The 26,268-nt window shown below is 48.9% G+C and overlaps 1 protein-coding gene across 1 annotated transcript in view; it reads right to left on the bottom strand.

Moving 5' to 3' along the window:
• Nucleotides 1-780: 780 nt before the first annotated feature.
• The window catches only part of LOC146839457 (uncharacterized), a 70,924-nt gene continuing 45,436 nt past the window's right edge, over nucleotides 781-26,268 (bottom strand). The window contains exons 3-4 of the transcript XR_014981086.1: nucleotides 1,583-1,655; nucleotides 781-1,005 (exon numbers count right to left, since the gene is read on the bottom strand). The gene's annotated coding sequence lies outside the window, so the exon portion shown is untranslated. The remainder of the gene's footprint in view (nucleotides 1,006-1,582; nucleotides 1,656-26,268) is intronic.

The following is a 26,268-nucleotide window of genomic DNA, read 5'->3' as shown; positions in this document are numbered from 1 at the left end:
CACTGGACTTGAATGATTGTTCTCCGGTGTGTGTTCGCTGATGATTCCTTAATGTTGAGTAGCGTCTAAAACTACTTTCACATGCACTGCAATCATATGGTTTTTCTCCTGTGTGTGTTAGCTGATGCTCTTTTAGGCGTGCTGATTGACTAAAGGTCTTCCCACATTCACTGCACCTGAATGTCTTTTCTCCTGTGTGTGTTTGTTGATGGCGCTTTAATAGAGATGAGAAACTAAAGCTCTCACTAAATGTGTATGATTTTTCTTTCTTGATTAGTGCCTGTGGGTCAGGTATATATTTGTCCACATCCCAATACTGTGTGTCCTGATGGGCCAACATGGCTGATAAAGCACTTGTGTTATTCCTAATATGTCCTGTATGTGTGCGGTATTTTACTCATTTGATTTCAGATTTAACAATAGCGTGCAATAGCCATTAATCACTTGCTACACTCATAATATGTATAAGGTTTCTTTGTAGACGATTGTGTCTTTAGAGTGGATTATGGCTTTTCACACTTGCGGGTAATGATTCATTTTCCTTCTGGCCAGTGCAAATTTGGACAGTCTGTTTTATTGTAGCTAGCAGAACTCCTTTTTTCTTTACCCTTCATTTGTTTGGCTCCACTCTGTTGTGTTTTTCTCTTCCTCTTGTGGTTTAGCCAGAAAGAGTTTAGAATACACCTCTAGCACTGATTGATGGTCTGTTATCACTGAAGAAAACAATTACACTACTGTCACCACATCACACCAATCCCATGATCAAAGCTTGGAGGCCTGTTTATAAAGGAGGTGGTTTATTACTGTTGTTGCGTTAATTTACTAGAGATCATTCTTTATCCGGTTGCGTGGTGATGCACAGCTCAGACTCTTAAATCCACTGAACGGCCCTTGATTGCTTCTTCCAGGATCTGTCAGTTCATCTGCAGGTTCCACTGTGGCTGACTGCAACGATGCTTTCCTGAATACCAGAGCTCATGGTTGGTGACTCTTTAGCAAATTTTTCTGTTGGATGTAAAGAGATATATAAAATTACTAACAAAACATAATGGAATGTGAATTCACAATGTTTAACTGACTGTAAAAGACATCTCTTCTTTACCATCTTTGAAACATAGCAAAGAATATTACATCATAAACTGATATTTAATTAAAAGTTCTGTTGATTATGCCACATCTTATTAACTTCTGAAAAGGAGGTGACTTACCAGTGTTAACAGAGTAACTTAGTAAAGAACAGGTGCTCACAGAGCACCCACATGCTAGTGGCACAGCTTAAAGTAGATGCACAATGACAAGATTTCATTTAAACAACAACGGATTGCGGAAAAAGAAAGGGATCAGACTGAGCTGCTGTTGTTTCAGTAACTCTTCAGGACGTATATAACAAAGGTTACTCGTCCAGAAGTATATAACAAAGGTAACTCTTCAGGACGTATATAACAAACGTACCTCTTCAGGAAGTATATAACAAAGGTAACTCTTCAGGAAGTATATAACAAAAGTAACTCTACTCACACACTTCTTCTCAATACTTTCCTGTTCACACAGGATCAGCTTAAATGCCAACGTCTGTCCTTACCTTGCTGTTCATTAAGTCACCTTTGACACTTTCAACAGCTCCTCTGGTTCAAGTATTTCTGGTTTCTGCTAACCTGGAAGATTGGAGCATTATTGTGAGTTTAAGGTGGGTTTCCTATCGCCATAACATCTGTCCATCTCCCTACAACTAGTACAGCGTACAGGGCCTGGTTCTGGCCCTGAAATGCAACTTAAAAAAGCAAGTCTTTAGTTTGTCCTAAAGTAGATAGCGTTCTATAGGATGCAGCTCTTTCCGGGGCTTTTTGTAAAACAGAACAAGGAGTTCATTGTAACGCCCATCCTGTACATTGTAAGCGCAGATAAGGTAAACAAACATTGATTCATATCATTTAATATTCAAAGATATCAGTCATTTAATTCTTATAGAGAATCCATGGGGCCCAGGATGCTACTTTGTGACTGAATAGGCATTTGCCAGAGCGGGAGGAGGTGTCAGTTATCCACAGGTGATGCAACATTTCTACCTTTCTGTAATTCTTATATTCAATTTTACCTCATTTCCTGTCTTTCAGCTCCCCTAGGTCTGAGCACTCACTCTACAGGGTAATGGCCGGATAGTCAAGGGGCCATGGTTGTCAGTGCAGGGATTACAAGTTTCATTTCAGAAGCTCGCCTCGGAGGAACAAAAAGAGGTGGCGCACAGACAGGTGCCTATGAGCTTTAAACAGAGGAGATGCACAGGTAAGTGCTTATGAGGTTCAGAGGAGGTGTGTAGGTAGGTGCGTATGAGGTACAGAGGAGGAGCACTGGTAGGTGCCTATGAGGTACAAACAGGGGAGGTGCACAGGTAGGTGCTTATGAGATGCAGAGGAGGTGTACAGGTAGATGCTAGTGAGGTACAAATGGAGGAGGTGCCTAGGCGGTAAAGACGAAGTGTACAGGTAGGTGTGTCTGAGGTACAGAGAAGGTGCACAGGCAGGTGCTTATGAGTTATAAACAGAGGAGGTGCAAAGGTAGTAGTAAGGTATAAACAGAGGAGGCACTCAAGTAGGTGTTTATGAAGTACAAATAGAGGAGATACACAGGTAGGTGTTTGTGAGGTAGAGAGGAGGTGTACAGGTAGGTGCGTATGAGGTACAGAGGAGGTGCACAGGTAGGTGCTTATGAGGTATAAACATAGGAGGTGCACAGATAGGTGCTTATGAGGTATAAACAGAGGAGGCGAACAGGTAGGTTCGTGTTACTCTTGGGGTCTGCTTCCATCTGTAGTAGGCAGGATATCTGTGTACACTGTATCATATTCCAGCTGCTTCACAAGGGCGCTTGCTGCAAAGGGGTTACCCCTTTGACTCTTTAGTTGAGGCAAGCAGAACCTCAGGAAACACAACAACCGGAGGCTGCCTGCCTCGACGGGTAGATCCAGGTGAGGGTTCAAGTATCAGATAATATGAAGACAAAAGCATCTGACGGAACACTCCGGACATTCCAAGAAGAGATCGAAAGGTTCATTTAATATCAATCCACTCTCTCAAACTAGGCTCCCTTTTTGAAGTCTCTGGGACTATATCTGCTCTCGGTCCTCTTCCTAGACTGCTGGTTCTCGCTCCTTCTACAACACTTGTTGCAGACTTAGCGCCTGATTTACAGTTTGTCGGACATGTTCTTGCCTCAAACCCATTGGCCTTATTACAACTGCCACTGGCTATAATGCGCTTTTAACAGGGCTGATGGGATACCTGTCACATTTGTGATGGAATAAACCACCCGCAGAAATATAAATCAGGCCTTTGGTGTACGTGTGTGCAGTGTCTTTTCAGTGTTGGAAAGTCTCAACTTTATTAAAGGCACTGTATTATCTCACCACTGCTATGACCTTTAGTCATAAAGCCATTACCTAAGTTAGCGGGATGCACAGGCTTTCATGATGGAAGTGAACAGATCCCAGCATCTACTTTGGTCCACACTGCTTGCGAATACTATATGGGAGATGCAGACTTAGCGCCTGATTTACAGTTTGTCGGACATGTTCTTGCCTCAAACCCATTGGCCTTATTACAACTGCCACTGGCTATAATGCGCTTTTAACAGGGCTGACGGGATACCTGTCACATTTGTGATGGAATAAACCACCCGCAGAAATATAAATCAGGCCTTTGGTGTACGTGTGTGCAGTGTCTTTTCAGTGTTGGAAAGTCTCAACTTTATTAAAGGCACTGTATTATCTCGCCACTGCTATGACCTTTAGTCATAAAGCCATTACCTAAGTTAGCGGGATGCACAGGCTTTCATGATGGAAGTGAACAGATCCCAGCATCTACTTTGGTCCACACTGCTTGCGAATACTATATGGGAGATAAAAACTTCTGAAATAGCAGGGGCCTGATAATTGTATCACTAGAAACACTACTGGACAAATGGGAGGAGATGTACCATGTGATTTACCTGTATCGGACTGAAGGCCTTCATCTTACACAAGTGATGAATGATCCCTGATGAAGTCTCAGAGTGGGATGAAATTCTGCCAGTAAAGTGGTTTATTACATAGTGTGGTTGTGCATCCTCACCATAGTATGAAGGCACGATTCCGTATCAGGTCCACTCAGGTTTGTTTGTAAAACCTTAGCTCAGTCCTGGGTAGCTGCAGCTTAGAGCAGTCAGCTTCATGAATGGGACAAGTGTAAAGCATTAAGACTCCAATAGGGAGTCAGTCACAGGGACCTGTCAGATTTACCTCTTTGTTTAAGCAGTCTTCAGTTACAGGTCCTATGGGCAAACTGCCTTAGCAATCAATGGAGCGGTCCTGATGCAAGAGAAGCAGGATGCTAAAGGTCCTACGGCAAACTTCTGTTGGAATCAATGGAGTGGTCCTGATGCAAGAGATGCAGGATGCTGAAGGTCCTATGGGTGAACTGCCACAGGACTCAATAGAGTGATCCTGATGCAAGAGGTGCAGAATTCTGAAAATGCTCAAGGATGCTGAGGTTGCTGAGCCAGCGTCATTGGTCTTTCTATGGTGGCCCTTTGGTCTATGAGCACGGGGGAGGGACTTTGGCCTCAGGGATCGATGTCCCTCGATATCCAGTTGGCGAACAGCACAATATCAGTTGCCACTGGTCCACTGTAACAGGAAAACCAGCAGTTCCCTTTAACCTGCAGTACCTTCCGTGCTGAGCGACCAAACTGCACTCTGACATCTCTTCCTGGACCAGCAGACTCAGGTGCAACTTTTAAGAGTCAGTACTCAGTCCCCCAGGCTGCACCTTGGCGTCCAGTGGTGTTCAGGCTTTATGACGCTCGGCTCTCAAGGGTGCAGGCTTCTCAGTGTTTATTGCCCTGTGGCTGTAAGAGGGAGTCAGCCATCTGACTCTTGGAGTCAGCTTCTCTGCCTGGGCCTTGTAGAAAACTTCTACACGAGGAGCCACCACAGGCACAGCCCTTTCTTCAGAAGTCCAAGGTGCTGCTGGCACAGTCCAGTCTTTGGTGCCGCCTCTTTTACTGGGTCCAGAGAACAGCAGGGTAGCCTTCAGTCCTCTCCAGTACAGGGGTTATCTGAGGTCTGTGCGCCAGGTGTGCCACTTCTATACCCACTACTAGCTTAGGGGGATGTGGTGACTACCTAGCCAATGGGCTACAAAGTCCCCTCCTGCCTAATGACGCCCACTCTCAACATGGCAGAACAGTCCTCTGTGTGCTGGGCGCACTAATACAGCCGAGCTCAGAGATGTGTCTACTTGGTGGCACACTTTCCTTCAAAACACGGTTTCACAATGGCTTCACCCATTCTGCCACAGATGCCAGCATGACTGCTAAAACAAAACAACCAATAGGGTGATGGCGAGGATTTTGCTTTGGCTCCAATCGATCCGTATTAGGCAAATCACCCATATTTCGCATACACGGCAGAAAGCCTGCGCTCTTGATTAGTTCCAGGCTTGCACCAGAATGGGGCTTTTAAACTCAGCTCGAGGATGGACCAGAGGCTGATGTGCAGATGACCTTGTTTTAAGTTGTAACCGCGCAACAAAGCTATACTTTTATGATATATGGTCTGATTGATTCAGCAATGCAGTCTGGCCGCCTTACTGCTTATAGAGGCTGTATGAGCGAACGGGAATTTGATTTCTTGTCTTACATTGGTCCTATGGCATGGGTACACACAAACTATCTCTCGGGGGCCACATTTACAGTGTGGTGTTTGGCCGAGAAGCGCATTAGTGGGGGCGGGGGTGGGGGGCGGCTGAGGAAGTGTCGAACGGGGCTAGAGCAAAAAAAAAAAAAAACTGTGACCATGAGGTTGAACACAGGCCCCCGCAGCGGATACATTCGTCCATTGAGCCACCAGTCCCGGCATACACTTATCTCTCTCTCTCTCTCTCTCTCTCTCTCTCCCTCTCTGTCTCCCTCCCTCTCTCTAGCTCTCTCTCCCTCGCTCTCTCTCCCTTTCTCTCTCTGTCTCCCTCTGTCTCACTCCCTCTGTCTGTCTCCCTCTCTCAATCTGTCTTCCTCCCTCCCTCTCTCTCTGTCTCCCTGTCTCTCTGTGTCTGTCTCCCACTGTCTGTCCCCCTTTGTCTGTTTCCTTTCATCTGTCTCCCTCTGTCTGTCTCCCTCCGTCTCTTCCCCTTCGTCTCCCTCTGTCTGTCCCCCTCCTCCCTCTATCCGTCTCCCTCTGTCTGCCTCCTTCTGTCTGCCCCTGTCTCCCTCCCTCTGTCTATCTCCCTCCCTTTGTCTGCCTCTCTCTCTGTCTCCCTCTCTCTCAATCTTTATCTCGCTGTCTCCCTCCCTCTCTCCCTCCCTCTCTGTCTCCCTCTGTCTCCCCCCTCCCTCTCTCTGTCTCCCTCCCTCTCTCTGTCTCCCTCAGTATCCCTCCCTCTGTCACCCTTTGTTTCCCTCCGCCTCCCTCTGCCTGTCTCCCTTCCTCTCTCTCCCTCTGTCACCCTCTCCCTCTGTCACGCTCTCTCTCTGTCTGTCTCCCTCCGTCTCCCTCTGTCTGTCTGTTTCGGTTTGTCTCTTTCTATCTGTCTGTCCCTGTCATTGTCTCTGACTCTATCTGTCTTTGCCTGTCCCTGTCTGTCCCTATCTGTCTGTCCCTATCTGTCTGTCTCTGCCTCTATCTGTCCCTGTCTCTATCTTTGTCTGTCTCTATCTCTGTCTGTCTCTATCTCTGTCTGTCTCTATCTCTGTCTGTCTCTCTGTCTCTATCTGTCTCTGCCTCTGTCTGTACCTGTCTCTGTCTGTCTCTTTCTCCATCTGTCTCTATCTCAGTCGCTATCTGTCTCTGCCTCTGTCTGTCTCTGCCGGTCTCTGCCTCTATCTGTCTGCCCCAGTCTCCATCTGTCTCTGACTCTGTCTCCAGCTGTCTCTGCCTGTCTATCTGTCTCTCCCGGTCTCTATCTGCCTCTGTCTCTATCTCTGTCTGTCTCTATTTCTATCTGTCTCTGTCTGCCCCTGTCTCCATCTGTCCCTGTCTCTATATCTGTCTGTCTCTGCCGCTATCTGTCTCTGTCTGCCTCTATCTGTCCCTATCTCTGTCCCTATCTCTGTCTCTATCTCTATCTCTGTCTGTCTCTCTGTCTGTCTCTCTGTCTGTCTCTCTGTCTGTCTCTCTGTCTGTCTCTCTCTGCCTCTATCTGTCTCTACCTCTATCTGTCCCTGTCTCTGTCTCTAGCTCAGTCTCTATCTGTCTCTATCTGTCTCTGCCTCTATCTGTTTCTATCTCTATCTGTCTCCCCCTGTCTCTATCGTTCCCTGCCTCTATCTGTCTCTGTCTGCCCCTGTCTCCATCTGTCTCTGACTCTATCATTCTCTATCTGTCTCTGACTCTATCTGTCTCTCCCTGTCTCTATCTGCCTCTATCTGTCTCTATCTCTGTCTGTCCCTGCCTCTGTGTATGCCTCTATCTGTCTCTTTCTGTCTCGGTCTGTCCCTGTGTCTCTCTGTCTCTATCTCTGTGTGTTTATGTCTCTATCTGTATCTGTCTCTCTGCCTCTATATGTTGCCTCTATCTGATTCTGCCTCTATCTGTCTCTGTCTGAACAGGAAGCTTCCCAAAAGGCCCTTTTAAAAGTCAGCTGTGAAAGCGCTTATAGTGGACTTTTAAAGGGCCTTTTGGTAAGCTTTCCGAAGGTGCTCTGACGTCACAGAGGTCGGCAGTAAACACAGAAGATGGCCGTATGCTCCTGCGGTCATCTTCTGTGTTTACTGCCGGCCGTGGAAACTGCAAGGCAAGATCTGTGGGCCGCCAATGAAGGCCTGCCGGGCCGCTGGCGGCCCGCGGGCTGTACTACGAGTACCACGGTCCTAAGGAGACCTCATATTGTTATGGCTGAAAAGTGTCGACCTATCAGAGGAGGATTTACTGTAAGATTAACGACGATGCAAATTTTATGTGGAACTGTCTGAACTATTTAAGGGACTTTGCTATTGGTTTTACCTTCCCTCTCTTTTTTTGGATTGTGACTTAAAATATATTTGATGTATCACCTACTCTAAAAAAAAAAAAAATGTTTGGAAAGACAAGGATTGTATATGTAAGAATGCACAAATAACCAAAGGATTAGATGTTGCTTTGTCGTGTATTCATGTAATTCTTTTCATAATTTATGGTGTTTTTTCCATTTTATAAGGTTTACATTGCTATTTGTTTGATAATAAAAAGAAATCATTAACAAGTTCACACAAGCGATTGAACAGAGAGAGACATGGGTTGTATCAATTATGTGGTTGAATAATTGGAGATGATAAATTCATAGTAACATAATCGAATTTGGCTCAATTTGTGGTCGAGTCATCTGGAGATATTTTCCTCACACTTTCCACATTGTCCGTTTGTGCTAGAACAAGAGGGCAGCCCCTTTCATGTATGACGACCATTTGCCCTACAAAGGCGGCTTCCCCTTTGAAGGTCGCCTAATGGGCACACACCTACTCTGGCCATCCTGCCAGCTGACGTCACACATCTTCCCTCGGCAGATCCTGGTTTCTCTTCCTCAGAGTCATTCTCATATCTCCCAGGAGGGCAGAAGGCTGTCTCAGAGACGCAGCTTGTGTACAACCATAGCCATTACAAAAATGGGGTTACCCAATCCTGGTCGTGGACCTGGGTTCAGTATGATACAAAAAACAATGGTCCTAGACCTATATTTTCAAAAAGATATATATCAACTTCTTAGTAATGAGTCCAAAATACAATTTATGAGCATAAAGAATTTAGCTCGAGCTGTGTGTACAACCATAAACGGATACTGGAAAACTTTGGGAAAAAGAAAGTGGCAACTTTTGTGAAAGAGTTACTTCTACTTGAGCAACAAGTCAGTTTCATGCAATGATTTTTTGATACCTTGAAGTTCCATATTTAGTAATCCCATTTGGAAGGTCGCAGTGCTGAGTTGTTAGAGTGTAACTCTATATTCACGAATGGGGCTACTAGCCTTTCCACAGAAAAAACAATAATGTGGGGTTTTTACTGTAAAGTCAATAAAACGGATGTCCTTCTTTTCAATATAATGCATCCTATCTTTAGAAAAAGAAAGGTTTTGGGGTATGCCATTTGTTTTAATGGCAAACTAGAGTTGGTAGTTTAAAAATGCTCTGCCAGCCAGCAATGGTGGACTGGGAGTCATGTTTTGTATGGTTTCACTTGTGGTGGCACAATAAGTGCAGTAGTCCACAGGGAGCACTTAAGTTACAGGCACTAGGTATCCCTGGTACAATCTACTAGACACATATGAGAACGTTAACGCATGCCAATTGCGGGTGAAGCAATTAAACATACATATTTTAAGGTTCAGGGATGGCACTGAGGTCTGATTGGCAGGACTCAGTGCACCTTCAGAGTAAAAAAAACTGCAGAATGAGTCCAAAGGTTTGGGGTGATCATGCCAACGCTTTGGCTGTGTCAATTAAACTGCACTTTTAACAAAGAAGTCTTCTTCACTACCTGTCCTGGAAATTCTAATGCACATTTCAGTTCTTTGTTGCAACCTGCATGTGAATAACAAACAAGGAACCCTCGGGACTTGTACTGCTCAACGCTGATGGACTAAATACAAGAGACTTTTGTGAGTACTGGTTATAGAAGTAATGCTTGTCCTATAGTAAATTGGAATTATGCTTGAAATTTGAACAGAGTATTGAGAGCCTCCTCTTATATGATGCATTTCTGCTTAAACTGTGGGTTTAGTAACAGTTGGACCCCCAAGGGGTGCGCTCCATAATATTCACAAACCACGTTTGGAGTTAAGTGCAGTGTGATTACGCCATAGCTTCCTTTGTTGTATTATATGCCACCCTCGCCATGTTTCTTTTCTCTTCTTGTTCCAGCTCTTGTCACCCATGGGCATGAATTGTCCGGGGTCGATTTAACTATTGGTTTACTCCAGGAACGCAACGCCAACAGGGCTAAAAGGGCTTCAGCCCCCCCCCCCCCCTTGTGTGTCTCTCAGCCCGGGCTGCTGCAGCACGAGCTGCTGTGGGCTCGGCTGGACAGTGTCTGGAGTCTTATCTCCAGCACGTCCGAGTTTTTCACAGGTCTTTACAGACCATTTCCATATTTACATACCTTTGTAAACTGGTTACTGAGGCGCAGTACTTTTTCTGGTTTCAGTACGCCCTGGACCCCCACTCTGCCTATTCCTCACATTTATATTTACTGCCGCAGTGTGGGAATGCAACTCATGAACAGGAAATAAAGTAGGGTTGCCAAAAGAAAAATGCCAGCCATGTGTCTAAAAAGAACGCAAAGACCCTTTTTTGACACTTAATAGGGTTATAAATAAAAAGGTATGTATTCATTTGTAATGTAACTTTTCTTTGTTCCCTTTTATTATCAGTCATGGATCATTCAGGCACCCCTAGAACAAAGTGCTTTCTATTTATATTTGCTGTTTGAAGTACGCACAGATAAGTGCTGAAAATACGGCTTTAGATGACTTTATTTTTGTATCGTCTGGGACTTCAAAATAATGAGCTGGCAACCCTAATCATAAGACTGGAAGTTTGTTGCAGGATCAGCACATAATTTATTTCCTCCACCCTCGATCCCTGATTAATACCATAATAGCTATAGTTTAACTTATATCTGAAACCTTATGCCGCTGTCAATAACATGCTGACACAGGCGTAGCTGGGGGGGGGCGGTGGGGGCGGTCCGCCCCAGGCGGCACTATCTTTGGGGCGGCGGCCGCGCGGCGCTGGTGGGCCGTTGCGGCGGCCTTTATAATTCATTTGGGGACACTGACACTACTTTTACAGTAGTGTCAGTGTCCCCAAATAAATTATAAAGGCCGCCGCAATGGGCCACCGGTGCCGCGCGCGTGGCCCTGTTTGAAGTGCAAGCGGGCAGCGCACCGCCACCTGCTGCTTGCAACTGCTACCTGCAGGGCGCAGCACACGCACGCCACCATCCACCTAGGATAGGCCTGTGACGGCATGACGCTCCGAAAGTGAGGCTCCTTGCGCTCGAGCTGTTCGCGCCAATATGTGGACCTGGCCTCGCTGCTCAATATAGCAGCACCCGCAGCACTTTGTATCCGACCCGGCCCCTGTACCTGAGCGACTCCTGAGACACAGGCATCAACAGAGGGGAGACCGCGAGTGCCGGCTAGCCCCGATCAGCAGTCACGGAGTGAGCAGGCCTGTCTATCTTCGTGGCATGAGTGACTCAAAAAGCTAGCATAGAAAAACGGGGTCTCACTTGCATAGGCTGGTCGTGGAGATCAGCTGCTCATGTGGATCCGACACCTTTTCAACTTATCACAACAGAGTTTATTGGGTCACGGGGCGGCAGGTCTCTGATTTTTCCTGTGCCATGCACGTCACTCCAAACTAGGTGACAGACACTGCGCGATGACCCTCTCTGGAACTCTGGCCTTCGAGCAGGCAGCGGTGCCGTGGGCTGCGTCCCTCCTGCTTTATGCCCCTTTGCCAGTGTGCTGATGGTTATCTTCACGTAGTGCATGAGGTGAGGTGAGCTGCTGCATTTATTTCATTTTGTCAATTCAGCTAGATTTTAGATGAATCAGTTTCCCCACTACCGTAGGCGTGGAGAGAGAGAGTCTCGGAAACTCTGACCGCTCCTTGGTGCAAGTGGAGCTTGGGGTGAGTGCGGCAACAAAATAAGAGGGAGAGCTTAACCAGAGCCGAGCCGGCAGCGGCTCTGGCTCTCAGAGTCTGTGCATGAGCAGAGCACTTAAAGTATTTGCCACGTAATTCATATAAAACAGTGTGCTATTCAAAAACCACAGGACTGGCCGCACAGGTCTGTTTTTCAATAGGTGCAATAAGGTGTGAAACTAATGAACAATTACATATCATTGTGAAAACCGTGTACTGTAAATAATGAAAACGAGGAAGAAAGGAAGGATGTGAAAGAAGGGCATAAGGGACGGAAGGGCGAAGTGGAGTTAGGAAAGAAAGATTGAAGCAAAAAGGGAGAAAGAATTAGGGATGAAAGGTATACAGAAGAAGCAGTAAAGAAATGAATAACTCGAACACAGATGAAAAAAAAGGCTGATGTTGTTAACCAACGTATTGTTTTTGAAAGTTTCTAACTCTGTATTGTGCAGCTTTTCCGTTTTGAACTAGAGGTCAACAAAATGCTATTTTGGCCACTCGTGGCACCATCATGGGACAGTTCAAACACATATGAGAGCGAGAGAGAGCGCGAGAGAGAGAGCGCGAGAGAGAGAGCGCGAGAGAGAGAGCGCGAGAGAGAGAGCGCGAGAGAGAGAGCGCGAGAGAGAGCGCGAGCGAGCGAGAGAGAGCGCGAGCGAGCGAGAGCGAGAGCGAGAGCGAGAGCGAGAGCGAGAGCGAGAGCGAGAGCGAGAGCGAGAGCGAGAGCGAGAGCGAGAGCGAGAGCGAGAGCGAGAGCGAGAGCGAGAGCGAGAGAGAGAGAGAGAGAGAGAGAGAGAGAGAGAGAGAGAGATTGATGTAGGTGTCAAATGTGGTGGTAATGAATCTCTGACCTTCTTGGTTAATCCTCTCTTTTAACTCAGGAGCTAAACAAGTGATGCTACACCTCCCCTCGGATGGGTGACACGTTTTTCAGTTGTAATTACTTTGTAATTACTTTCCTTCTTCCCTTAGGTTTATGTCAGCCGACACAGTACTTAAGAATTAGAGTATGAAACAATAGAACTTAGCAATAAGTTTCAATACACTATGTCAGCATTATATTCCTCAGATACCCAAAGCCAATGCTGGAGGGGGAACACCAACACTTATTTTTGGGGGCCAGGTCAGCACTTATTTTTCTTCATCATAACTTTAACTCAGAGCAAGAGAGGGAAACATGCGCACGGAGAAAGAAGGAGGATGATATTTATTTGTTTTCCCCGTTTTCATTGCTTGGTTTTGCTCGTGCGACGGTGTCGCTCATAGTCACTCAATGTCACTCATAATCACACTGACATTTTGAAAGTGTCACACATAAGCAATCTGAAACCTTGGCAGCTATGACTCAATCTTGAAAAAGCATGGCCTGACGTGACATGTTTATAGGAAGCAGCTTCTTCTCTTCCATAGCGCAACATGCTACTGGGGTCAACAAGTATTGTAGGGAGGCTTATTTGTCACAATGGTAACCTGACAGGCGACTGCCATTGTGCCTACATAGAGTACGTGATGCAACTAGACTTAGGCAATGAGTATTGAAGGTGGGTGGCAATTGCCTTCGACCTTTAGGTGCGAGTCTCAAAGCAGAAGAAAGATTGTTAGATTGATTACAGTTTTTCTTCTGTCTTTTCAGTTTAAATTACGCCCCCTCCTGCGATCGAAAGCAGCAAGTTCAGGCTCGGCTAGCAGAAACGAAAAGTACTTTTCCCGGACTACCAGCAGCGCATTATAGTGTGCCCCTGACAGCACTGCCTTAGCTTACAGCGCGAGAGCCGAAGCCTGCGGGAACACAGCGTGATCGGAGCATGCCACGGCACGCTACCAGTTGCCTAGGCGCTATCAGTGACCGCTAAACCACAACACAGATATGCGTGACAAAGCATTTCAGTGCGGTAATGCGGAGTACCACACTGAAATGCGTTAGTCTAACCCATGATGCGTGATTCTTGGCAGGACTGCACCCCCCCTCTCCAATTGGACGGGGTCCCATCGGCTCTACTTCATCGCTTGTGCTGCCCGGTAACAGAGAGGGAACTCCCTACACATAACCATCGGGAGACAGCCCTGAGGTTCTTGAACATCACAGGGCCCTATTGAGGTAGCAACTGTAGGGATAGCTGGCCCGCACAGACACCTTATGGGACATCAAATGCCCATGAGACATTCATCGTTGCGACACCCTCTGGCTTTTCCTGCGTCGCCTACATGAGGCGGAGACTTTCCAGAAGGCACAGCAAGCACAGCTTACCTTGTAAGATCCAGGCTTTGCCTGGCAGAGGACGGTGTTAAATCACCTCAGATAGTTCCAGAATGCACTTCACGGCGAGCCCTGCATTCACTCACAATTACGCTCAATGGGGCGCTTAACTGTGGAACTCAGCCTCCTGAATCTGCGTCCAGCCACCCAGCATGCTGCCTAACATTCTGCGGACTAGTTGGGGGCTACCCCCTCTCCCCCCTCCTATGTGTATGATCTGCACTCGTGATGCATTCAGTCAGGACAGCCAGATGTGAAGGCCTCGACTGGGGACACCACTGTCACGCCGCCACATATGCATTGGCATCTACAATGGGGAAGTCAGATGCCCCACCAGCCAAACTTCACTTTGAGTCCAAGAGGGCTGACATAGCTGTCTGCGGAGAAGAGCAAGGGATTGATCAGATGAATGATACTAATCAGCTGCCTTTGACATGTGATGATAGCTGTGGTCACTGTGGCACGTAAGTAGTACTTTTGCTATCTGTGACATATGAGTGATACTTGTACTATAAGCACTGAGTGTGGAATAAGTCTTCATCTGAGCAAGTGGTGGCTGTGCTGTTAGCGCCAGTTAGACATGTGGGCTATCGCACCTGTCTCTGGGTAAATGTCAGTCTGAACCCTGCCCTTATGTTGATGTGTTCTTGTAATTCTGCTCAGGAAACAGCAGGGATAAACTGACCTCTCTGATTCCATTCTCTCATTGATACATTTACCTGCATGCACAGGCAAGCCTTTCTACTCTCTCTTCCTAAATAATGCATTCATCTGTAGAGCCTAAAGTTCTAGAGAGAGTTGAATGGTGTGTGAGCTATTTACCTTAAGTGCTTTGGCTTGTGAGAGGAAAGGAACACAAAAGATTGAGATACAAGATACAAGAGAAGAACCTGGTATTCTCTGATCCCAGGGCACCAGGGCCTAGGTTGCGAGAGCTCCAGTTGTGATCACAGGTTGCCAGTGTGATTGCTCCAGTCAGTCAGCAGTTGTCTAGGCGCATCCAGGTCTGTGTACTACTAAGGTTCTGAACCTTTTGAAATGCGTAAGGGATCTGATGAAGGGCTTTATTCCCGGATGTCTGTGAGTAGATCGATACCAGTAGTAGCTAGCTACTACTCTCCAATGATTGAGCCGTGGACATACTGAAACACACATGCGTAAATGCACACATAACTTACTTCGTATCCAAACTTCTTTTAAGTGGCTATTTTTCTCCAGACCTTGGTTCTGCCATGCCTACATTCGGGTCTGGGAGGCAGCTGAAGATGTGTTACAGTGTTGTGTGTTACAAAGCCTTGCCGTTCCATACTAGACACATTATTATGATTTTACTGTTTTTGCGGACTTTTAACACTGTTGGTTACCATGAAAGTAATCTGAAAACAAAATCGCAGAAAAATGTAATGTTTCTTGTTTCTTCTGATTATTCACGGAGTGCCGCAGCGCCGGATCAGTTGGTCCCGGGCCTTGGATAGGGTTGAACATGTTCCCATGGCCCCTAAAGCTGTGTTTAAGGAGTGTGATGATAATGTGTCGCCCCTCCCTGTATTTTAGCTTTGGGCCCCCTGGGCAGGCTGTGCACCATGTGTGTGCTGAGGCTGCTCTGAAGGAGAAATGCACTATTACAAGCTGGCTTTGGGTCCCAAGAGCACAGGTCTTTTGATTCTTAGGGAGTTGGTTGCTGCTGCTTAGAAGTAATGGCAGGGCACGACCCCTGGTTGTTGTCTTTGGGCCACCAGAGCGGGCTTTGTATCTGGTCTGTGTTGGCAAGGTGGAGCTGACTGACCCCTTTGTGCAGAGTTTAGTTCTAAGGGCACACATGTAGTCATGCCCTGTGAATAATTAATTTGCTGTTTTTGAAAGATAAAGAATCACAGGCTTCGACACTGTTAAGTTGGTTTTGGGTCCCCAGAGCACATCACGTTTGTGCATGTCCCCACTGGTTTAATGGGGGGACCATGATGTTTGGTCATTTAATGTCAGCTGTAGATGACGGATCCCCGAACAGTGTCATCATGTATGTGCATGTTTGCATTGTGCTGAGGTGATTACCAGGTAATCGTTCACGCAGCTCTCTGATGGATGTCACATGCGGTTTTTCTCAGCCCCCAGCTAGATAATGCAGTCTTTGTGTTCTCCTTTGTACTGCTGGTCAACGGTGTATTCAACTGTGTAGCCATGGACCGTGTCATGTATGTGCATGTAACTTGCATGATTGAGGTAACTATTAGCGGCGATACTACATGTCTCTCGGACCTCTTTCAAGTGCTCGCCGTCCTCTTTCCCCAGCACCGCCCCCCCCCTCTCCCCAGGGGCGGCAATCTGAGGAATAGCCCCGGGCGCCACAAGCTCTAGCTACGCCACTGCATGCTGAGTTACTTGAAGTGTCTGGGAATGCACCCTGCATTCAGACAACTCACCCCTCATTCTCGCCCTTCACTGTCACGCCCACCCAGCACTCACAGCAATCACAATGCAGTCCCACTGATCACCATGCACTCACACCATTCACCCGCTCACCCTGCACTCACAGCGATCACTCTGCACTCACAATGCACTTGTGCTGTTCACCCTGTACCTCACTCTGCAGTCTCACGAGCACACTACACACCCTGCACTCATGTGACACTTCACTCACCTATCTCCCTCACTGCTCAATCTGCAATCTCACTCAGATAAGCCCATCACTAACCATGCATTAATTCGTCCCACTCTGCACTTACATCCGCACCCGAATTCATATGGTCACCTAACTCACCCTGCAGTCACTCCTCTTACCCTACTCTGACACTATCGCATCGCTCACTGCACACCCACACAGTGCAGACGGAAAATGTGCCTGTTACAAAGAACGTGTACCATGCAGATCACAGAACTGAGTGTGAGTAAACTATGAGTAGCGCTATAAAAAAATGAATGTTTGTCAAAAAGGTGTCATAAGAGAGATGAGGTGCATTGTTGGTGAGTGGTAGTGAGGGAATTCATAGAGAAGGAGGAAATGGGGCAGGGGGCGCCAAAAAACAGTTGAACCATGTGTGACCAGTGCTAGGGCCAACCCTGGCTGGGAGTGTTATCCCCCCACCCCGAAGTTTGGGGCTAGTTGCTCCCCTGGTTGACTCTGATGCTCTTTACGGATTTTTCTCCATTTTGTTTCCAACGTGCATCGCCAGTGAAACAGACTGGCTGCATCAAGAGAGCTAAAATGGGGGTGTGTGGGAGATGGGGGGGGGGGGGGGGGAGGAGTGGGAGGACACTGCAAAAATCCCTGGTTTCTCACTCTCATATATATTGTGTTAGTCATTCATTGATTTGTAAGAAGGTATGTGATATGAGCATAATAGTTTCACAACGAAAATGCGCTTCCCAACAGAACTCACTGTAGCTTTATAATACAAAAATAAAATACGACGACCCCATCCCCAACATGGCCTCTGAGTGATCCCAGGGCTGAACTCAGGGAACAAGGATAGTTTAACTCTTGGGAGCCAGTCCTCAGCAGGTCTGTGGCCTTGCATCAAAATTCATGTTTGCTATTAACAACTGTTACCTCCTCCAAATGTATGACAATCAGGCTGCTGGTTTGGACTACTATTGGCTCAGCTGTTCGAGGCTGTAGTTATAGGATCCTTACTAGGGCTCCAATAGACAGCAGGGGGATTTGCAGCCCGAACATGTGCTCGCACATCCAGGAGGTCAGATCAAGACCCTCGTGCATGCTGACCGTTGGGTAAAGTACAACGCTACAAGAAAGATGCACACGCCTACTCATGGCGGGACAGAGTAAGCAATAATGGGGCCTGGTCCCATGCACCGTTGTACACCTGGCTGGCAAGGGGCCCTAATAAACACAGTATGCGAAGGTGTGTGCTTGCAACGGGGCTGACTGGAAGAGGTTGCGCCTTCCTTCGCTGCCGTGCAACCACTATACCAAGACTGACGGGATGGAGTTGGCTCAGCCAGGCCTGGGTTCGTATAGGAGGGGATTGTGCATGCGAAGAAAGTGCTACGGGGCCCCAGTCTGGCCCAAAATGTCACCATGGTGAGAGACAAGGTAGTGGCCTATTGTTTTTTGACACACTAGAGTCGACATTGGACTGGCTGGAAGAAAGAAAACAATTCAGTAAAAACTTTGGCTAGCCCATGACTACCTTCAGAGGGTCAGAACCAAAACAAGCCCCCACACACCGGGTGACGAAAAAAGAAACATTAAGGTTTCAGTGTGAGGGGGGGGGGGTCACACAGATGTGGTGAGCCACCCGGCCGCTACCATACAATGTTTGCATGCACCTCCCTGGGCCAGGCGTGGCGCAGGGAGTATTTAATAAAGGGTGACGTCAGCGCACGTGGCTGGCGATACGGACCGAGTATCGGTGTGGATGTTCCAGGTGTGTGCTCTGCTGTTAGGCCTAGGCCTGTGCCCCCCTCATTCATCACCAGAAGGTGTCTGATTGTGAGCCTAGTCCTGCACATCACTGCCCGGGACGTGGGGTGTTACATTGGCGACGAGGCGGGATCAGACTCCGCAAGCAACCACGTGGCTGACGCATGGGCTGGCAGTGTAAGCCAGAGAGTGGCTGAAGCATGGTGGGCGATGTGGGCATCCCACTGAAAGAGGAAGTGTGGGGTGTGAACCGCCTTCTTCAGCATCTCGACCTTTTCTTCCTTGATAGGGGTTGGACATATTGGCTGACTCCCAAACGATTTCTTCGCAAGCGCCATTTCCATTTCACCTGCTTCCGCCAGTTCATGTGACCTGCCCAGAACTAGTATTTCTTCCAACGTGATCCCCGGTTGGCGGAGAATCAACTTGCACAGTTTCGGTGACTTGCATCCTACAATCAGTTTGGCCCTCGTCTCGAACACTCGATCGACCCCACTACAGGTGCTGACAGGTTTTCTTAACCTTGCATAGTACATGTTGATTGACTCTTCCTCCGGTTGTTTGGCTTGGCACAACTTGAAATGTTCAAAATCGGGGTTTACTTGCAGATCAAAGTACCGGTTTAAGGCCTGCACCGCTTTGTCATAATCTCCCTTGTCCCCGGTATCAGGCAGGTACTGGAACAGCTCATATAGCTCCTCGCCACCCATTAGTAGCATCAACAACCTCTTCACCGTGTCGTCCGTCTCTTGGGTAACAACAAAGTAGTTTTCCAACTGCCCCAGCCATTTCTCCATCGCGGTGCTGCTGTCGCGGGTTCTGCCAGCTGACTAAATTCCGGGAGAATATTTTCGGCCGCGTGGCTCGGCCGCCCTCCAGCTGCCCCCGCCATGCCAGATTCAACGAAAAGAACGGCGGGGCCACACTTTCGGAACCTTTGCGGCAACTAACCAAAAAAGACACTACCTGGGAGTGGACGGACATGGAGGCCCAAGCATTCTCTGATGTGAAGAAAGCACTACTAAAAGGGGCCAAGGTGGCATATTTTCGGCCGGGAGCGGCCACGGAATTGATAGTAGATGCCAGCCCGTATAGGGTAGGGGGCTGTGCTCCTGCAGAGGTCAGACCAGGATGAGTGGGTACCCATTGCCTATGCCAGTCGGTCACTCACCGCGGTGGAGACCAGATACGCACAGATTGAGAGAGAAGCACTAGCCATCCGGTGGGTGTATCAACACTTTCACATATACCTCTGAGGGCACTGTTTCACTGTTGTGACTGACTGCGGGAACGGCACGAAGCAGACCACCCCGAATTGAAAGGTGGGCCGTCCAGATCCAGCAGTATCAGTTTGAGGTGGTCTACTGTCCAGGAGCAAGCAACCCCGCAGATTATCTATTAAGACACCCTCTGGCTCCGAGTGGAGCACAAGGGCCGGAAGTGGATGAGGTTGCTGAAATCTACGTGAAGCAATTGCTGGAAGATACTCGTCCACAAGCGTTGCTATTGGAAGACATCCGGAAGGCGTCGGCCGAAGATGAATGTCTACAAATGGTGGGCTGCACGCTACAAGATCACCAATGGAAGTGGTTCCTTAGTGGGAATGAGCGAAGGTCGACCGAGGAGAAGGAATACTGGGAGAGCATGTGGCGGTGTCGAGGAGAGCTGAGTGTGGCAGGAAACGGAGTAATCCTACGGGGTTCGCGGATCGTAATACCTGCCATTCTCAGAGAGCGCACGATCAAGTTAGTGCACCAGGGAATCGAGAAGACCAAGGCTTGTCTAAGGGCAAAGGTATGCTTCCCGGGTATGGATCGAATGATGGAAGACAAGGTTCGGCGATGCCATGCATGTATCATAACGGGGGAGGATCCTCCTGATGCTCCAATTGTCACCGAAGGGCCCAGCCTGTCACCATGGGAACGCGTGAGTTTAGACCGGCAAATGGCAGTGTTGGTGGACAGCCATTCGAAGTTCCCGATAGTGGAGTTGGTGGCCTTGACGGCATTTGAATGTTTACAGCCTGCACTGGAGAAGACATTTGCAATGCTGGGGCTGCCGGTGGAGATCCGTACAGATAACGGACCGCCGTTCCAAAGGCAAGAATTTCAGGAATTCCTCGGACAACGTGGCATCCGACACCGTAAAATAACACCACTGTGGCCGCAGGCCAATGGGGATGTAGAAAGGTTTATGAGGACACTGAACAAGGCCCTACGGATCGTGGAAGCCCAAGCGTGTCAATTTGGAAACTTGTTTACATCAGTTCCTGAGAGCCTACCACCAAACGCCTCATTGCACAACGAAATGTGCTCCCCATGACCTTCTGCTAAAGAGAGCGGTGAGGGATGAAATACCCAGCAGTGAATCATGGACCCTGGCGGTTATAGACGTGGAACGATCCCAGGCCCGCCGCAAAAACAACCGGGCCAGCCAGAGAAGACGGGCCCGACCGGCTGACATTAAGGTCGGGGATTATGTGGTGGGAAAAGATCGACACCCGGGGTTTAAGTTCCACACACCTTTTGAGCCTGACACGTGAAGAGTGGTGCGGGTCCAAGGGACTCTAGTAGTAGCTGAAAAGGGACACCAACGGATAACCCACAACGTCTCCTGGTTCAAAAAGGTCTCCAGACCGAGTGCGCCTGCGAAGGAACCCGAGGTGGAAACGTGGAGAGAGGAGGAAGCATAAGTGCCGGGGGGCGGAAGCCAGACAATGGGAGTAACCATGGAAAGACCTGTCGAGATGACCGAGACAAGTGAAGCTGTGCCCCGAGGTGACAGCTCTCAGGAGGCGGCCGAGTGTGGAGAAGGAGAAGCCAACACCATCGGTATGACTTCCGCAACAACCCAATGCCGAACACCAGGTTGCGAGACTTTGTGCGTAAGACTCATTGGAGGGAGGCTGGTCAAGTGGAGTGCCGGAGGCGAGGCAGGGGGGTTGCTACTCAGATGGTGCCATGTTACCGGCCGTGGTACTGGGTGAACATTCAGTTTTCAAATTGCCAGGTTGGATGGTATGTGGTGAGCCACCCGGCTGCTACAATACAATGTTTGCATGCACCTCCCTGGGCAGGCGCGGACCAGGGAGTATTTAATAAAGGGTGATGTCAGCGCACGCGCCTGACGGCACGGACCGAGTATCGGTGTGGATGTTCCGTGTGTGTGCTCTGCTGTTAGGCCTAGGCCTGTGCCCACCTCATTCGTCACCAGAAGGTGTCTGATTGTGAGCCTAGTCCTGCGCACCACTGCCCGGGACCTGGGGTGTTACAACAGAGAGGATAATTAGGTAGGTGGGCTTTGGCGATGATGCCAGAATACAACTTCCTTGAGTGAGTGGTAATGAACTTCAAGAAGGCCCAGGAAGCTGTGAACTGGGGGATAGTCCCACAGCAGTGATCTAGCAAAAATCTGATACACTCGAGTAATAGCAGGTTGGGCTCACTGAAATGTACGGAGTGAGTGGTATTGGAACCACTCCCAAGACTCCCTGTGACTACCACCTGTTATCGATTTGTTCTTCTGTTTTCTTTTCCTTAGTTAATATTTCACCAGTTTTGTAAAGGTTACATTTTATGTGGGTAACAGATGGCTCACATTTGGAAGTGCAATATGGGGGTTGTGTTAGGAAGAGGGTACTTTTATAGTTTAGGCTCACTAAGGTACTGGTGGTTTGCACATCCATGGAAGATGACTATATCCTTTCATGCCACCTGCCATGACATATGACCTAACGTAAAAAATACTAAAATGGAACATCAATGGCCTGAATGATCAGATAAAAAAAGCGGTTGTGCTGCACCAATCCAGGCCCCTGCTGCACTCCTCCTGCAAACGACCCACCTCCTGGAAGCAATTGCACTTTTCTGGGCCGGTTTGGGTACAACAGGGTCCACCATGCAGGGTTTACCAGGTGGTGCACAAAACATACACGCTGGTGGTAACGGACACCTTTGTAGACACCCTTGGTCACTTCCTCAGGATTAAAGGCACTGTTGAGGGGAGGTTGTGGTCAAATCCACCAGCGCTGGAGAGCCGAACCCAGACAGATCTTACATGTGCAAAGCTGCAGCCCTCAATGGATGCACCATAATTGGGGGTGGTCAGAGAAGGCAATGGAGCCTTCACGCTGGTCGGCTCAAGGACGCGGACTTCTGCAATAGCATTGGAGAGGGGATTGCAGTCTACTATTGCAAGCTAAACACCACCCCGGAATCGACCCACGCCAATCTCTGGGAAGCCAAGAAGGTGGTGATACGGGGACAGATAATTTCTTATCTAGTGGAGAAGTGGAGGGAGAGGGAACGTCAATCCCTAGAACAACAACTTCAGGTCTTAGAGACCTGACAAATCTCCTCCTTGACAGAAGAGGGACGGCGGCAGTTGGAAGCCATCCAATTGCCTTAAACCAAAAATCAAGAGACCGTTTACAGACAGCACTGAAGGCCGGACAATACCATATGTACACATTGAGACAAATTGGGGTAGCTTATTTACTGGCTGGCTGCTAAGAAGGCAGCCTCCAGACTGGCGCTGGGCTAGAGGGCGGCCTCCAGACTGGCGTTGGGCTAGAGGGCGGCCTCCCGACTGGCACTGGGCTAGAGGGTGGCCTCCAGACTGGAGCTGGGCTAGAGGGCGTCTTCCAGACTGGCGCTGGGCTAGAGGGCGGCCTCCAGACTGGCGCTGGACTAGAGGGCGGCCTTCAGACTGGCGCTGGGCTAGAGGGCGGCCTCCAGACTGGCGCTGGGCTAGAGGGTGGCCTCCAGACTGGAAGTGGGCTAGAGGGAGGCCTCCAGACTGGAAGTGGGCTAGAGGGTGGCCTCCAGACTGGCGCCGGGCTAGAGGGCGGCCTTCAGACTGTCGCCGGGCTAGAGGGCGGCCTCCAGACTGGCGCTGGGCTAGAGGGCAGCCTCCAGACTGGCGCTGGGCTAGAGGGCGGCCTTCAGACTGGCGCTGGGCTAGAGGGTGGCCTCTAGACTGGCGCTGGGCTAGAGGGCGGCCTCCAGACTGGCGCTGGGCTAGAGGGCGGCCTCCAGACTGGCGCTGGGCTAGAGGGCGGCCTCCAGACTGGCGCTGGGCTAGAGGGAGGCCTCCAGACTGGAAGTGGGCTAGAGGGCGGCCTCCAGACTGGCGCCGGGCTAGAGGGCGGCCTTCAGACTGGCGCCGGGCTAGAGGGCGGCCTTCAGACTGGCGCCGGGCTAGAGGGCGGCCTCCAGACTGGCGCTGGGCTAGAGGGCGGCCTCCAGACTGGCGCTGGGCTAGAGGGCGGCCCCCAGACTGGGGCTGGGCTAGAGGCCGGCCTCCAGGCTGGCGCTGGGCTAGAGGCCGGCCTCCAGGCTGGCGCTGGGCTAGAGGCCTGCCTCCAGGCTGGCGCTGGGCTAGATGCCGGCCTCCAGACAGGTGCTGGGCTAGAGGATGGCCTCCGGCAAAATGGTCTACGATGCCCAGGGGATGGCAGACGCCTTTGCAGACCACTACGAAGCCCCCTATAGCTATCGCCGACCCATGCCGCTGCAAGCCCAACTTCCCATTATACGCAAGTTAAAAGTCCCCAGGTTCTCTTTGGAGAGCACGACAGCACAGGACGTTCCAATTTCGGCACAGGAACTCCTCTCTGCAGCACTGGGGCTACTCACAGGGAAAGGACCACGTCCTAGCAGCTACCCAGTGGAATGCTACTGGGAATTTTCCCCAGATGATGGAGATTTAACGAGGTCCGGAACCCTCCCCTCAATATACGCAACACCCTGGTGGTGGTGCTTCCTAAACCATACAAACCATTGCCAGAATGCACCATCTACAGGCTGATCACAAAATTGAGGCCAAGATACTGGCAAAGGCACTCACTATGCGGGTGGGTAGGAGGATACGTTCCCTGCTCAACCACAATCAGAATGACTTAATGCCAGCACGGGGAACAAGACACAGCATTTGTAGACTCCACAGCAGACTAGTAAGAGCCCATTAGATATCTGAGTCGACAATATTAACCCAGCCACACTTTGAGATAGCATTTGACTCGGTTGAATGGCAATTGCTTCACTCTGCCCTGAAGTGCATGAATTTTTGCATCTACTTCCTCAAGTGCGTACATCTACTACAGAATGATCCCTGGGTGTTGGGGGAGAGTTAATGGCATGTTGCCCAAACAGGGCTGCTCTCAGTTTCCCTGTGGGCCGAGGCATTAGCCGAATGGGTCAGACACAATGCCCAACTGTGGGTTTTGAGGTGGGCATACGGAGCGGAGGACCATTTATCCCTTTATGAAAATGATGGCCTGATGTTCATGCAGAAACCTGAGTTCTCGATTCCCCGATTCATACATTTGCTGCAGATATATGGAGATGCTTCAGGACTCAGGGTTAACTGGGGTAAATCACAACTGATCCCCCCAGCCACTTCTCCCACTAGAAAACCATATGAACACCCTGACATTCAACAGGAACAGGGCCCGTTCACCTACTTGGGGATACAGATATCGAACTAAAACCCAAGAATGCTGAGAGGTAAACATAGAGCCCCTCAAACGCAAGGTTAGTAACCACATGTTACGCTGGAGTGCTTTCCCCTTCAATCTCCTCGGATGCATTGAGTTAGTTAAGATGATTGCATTTCCCCAAATGCTGTATATATTCCCAAACTACCCACACAAGATACCGCTGCAGGTTTGGCAAAATACATTCTGAGATCAATGGCTATGTCTGGGGTGATTCCCATACAAAGGTAGCACCCGCCAAGTGTATTCAGCTGCCTCTAGATGAGGGCCTGGGGGCAGTGGATATACAATGGTACTACTTGGCAGCTTAAATGGTTCCAATAAATGACTGGATATTTGGTAACAGGGAAGACCCTCCTACCAGACACACTTGCAAGGGTTCCACAAATGGGACAAGATGGCATCTCAAAAGTAGGGGGCGAGTGGGTGCATAGACACATGCTCTCTCTCCAACAACTGACCTCAGAATAAGAACTGAACTGGTCCCAGTTCTTTCAAGAGAGTCACACACTAGAGTAATAGGGGACAATCCCAATCCACTCCCCGATTCCAACCCTTGCCACAACAGGACACAGTACTGGTAATCGACGGAGCACCCGCTGATCCAGCAGTGGATGGAGGGCATGAACCACTGCGCAATCGCCGAAGAGGAAGTTTACAAATCACATTTACAATTCAAAATAAGCACACCAAGGTATGGGGCTCCGAGATCGGTCACCTCCAAACTCCTAGCGAAGGGGACATGGACTGGGGATGAGTCCTAGAATGGCAGGCTGTGCCGATATGGGTCCGCCACCTTTGAGGGTAGCGGGGATCCACTGGGGAGATATATGGGGATCCTGAAACAGAAGAAATCCATATTCCAGAAAAGTGTAATGCAAATGTATATGGTAACTGGTTTTTTTTTTATCATAAAAGAATAATAGATTTTATTTTTTTTTAATCATGTGATTTTGGAATTGCCCAAGACAGCGGAGTTATTTTAGCCCCAAATATCACTTTGTTACAGAACAACAGCACAGTATTGTAGGCTACAAGCTATGGGCACTCAGCAAACCTGAGCTTTAGTCTTAGAAAATATTTTCAGTGATAAAATAAGTAGAGAAATTCAATAGAGAAAACCAGAGCAGAACAAAACTTCAACCATTGGTAGTGTCCCTGCACCAGAAAGACAGACGCAAGATTATGTTAATATCTGCACCAGGAGGACATCGAGGCTGAGATGAGATAGAGGAAGGGAGAGTGTCAGACGATCTCGCAAGCACGTCTTTGTGCTCATTAATGGCACATCTCACTCAGAGTGCATACTCAAGATACCTGACAAGGTGCAACAAAAGATACTACCAAATTTTGTATTTTAGCCATTTGTGCCCCCCTATGGGTGGACCATGGTCACTGCTTTAAGTACTGCTTTGTTTTCAGATGTTGTGCGCATCATTCAAGGGCCCACGGCTCTAACCTGAGCTGTAGAATATGTTTGAA

This window comes from Triturus cristatus, chromosome 4_1, assembly GCF_964204655.1.
Source record: "Triturus cristatus chromosome 4_1, aTriCri1.1, whole genome shotgun sequence".
Classification (NCBI taxonomy): domain Eukaryota; kingdom Metazoa; phylum Chordata; class Amphibia; order Caudata; family Salamandridae; genus Triturus; species Triturus cristatus.
This window is presented reverse-complemented; position numbering and strand designations above follow the sequence as displayed.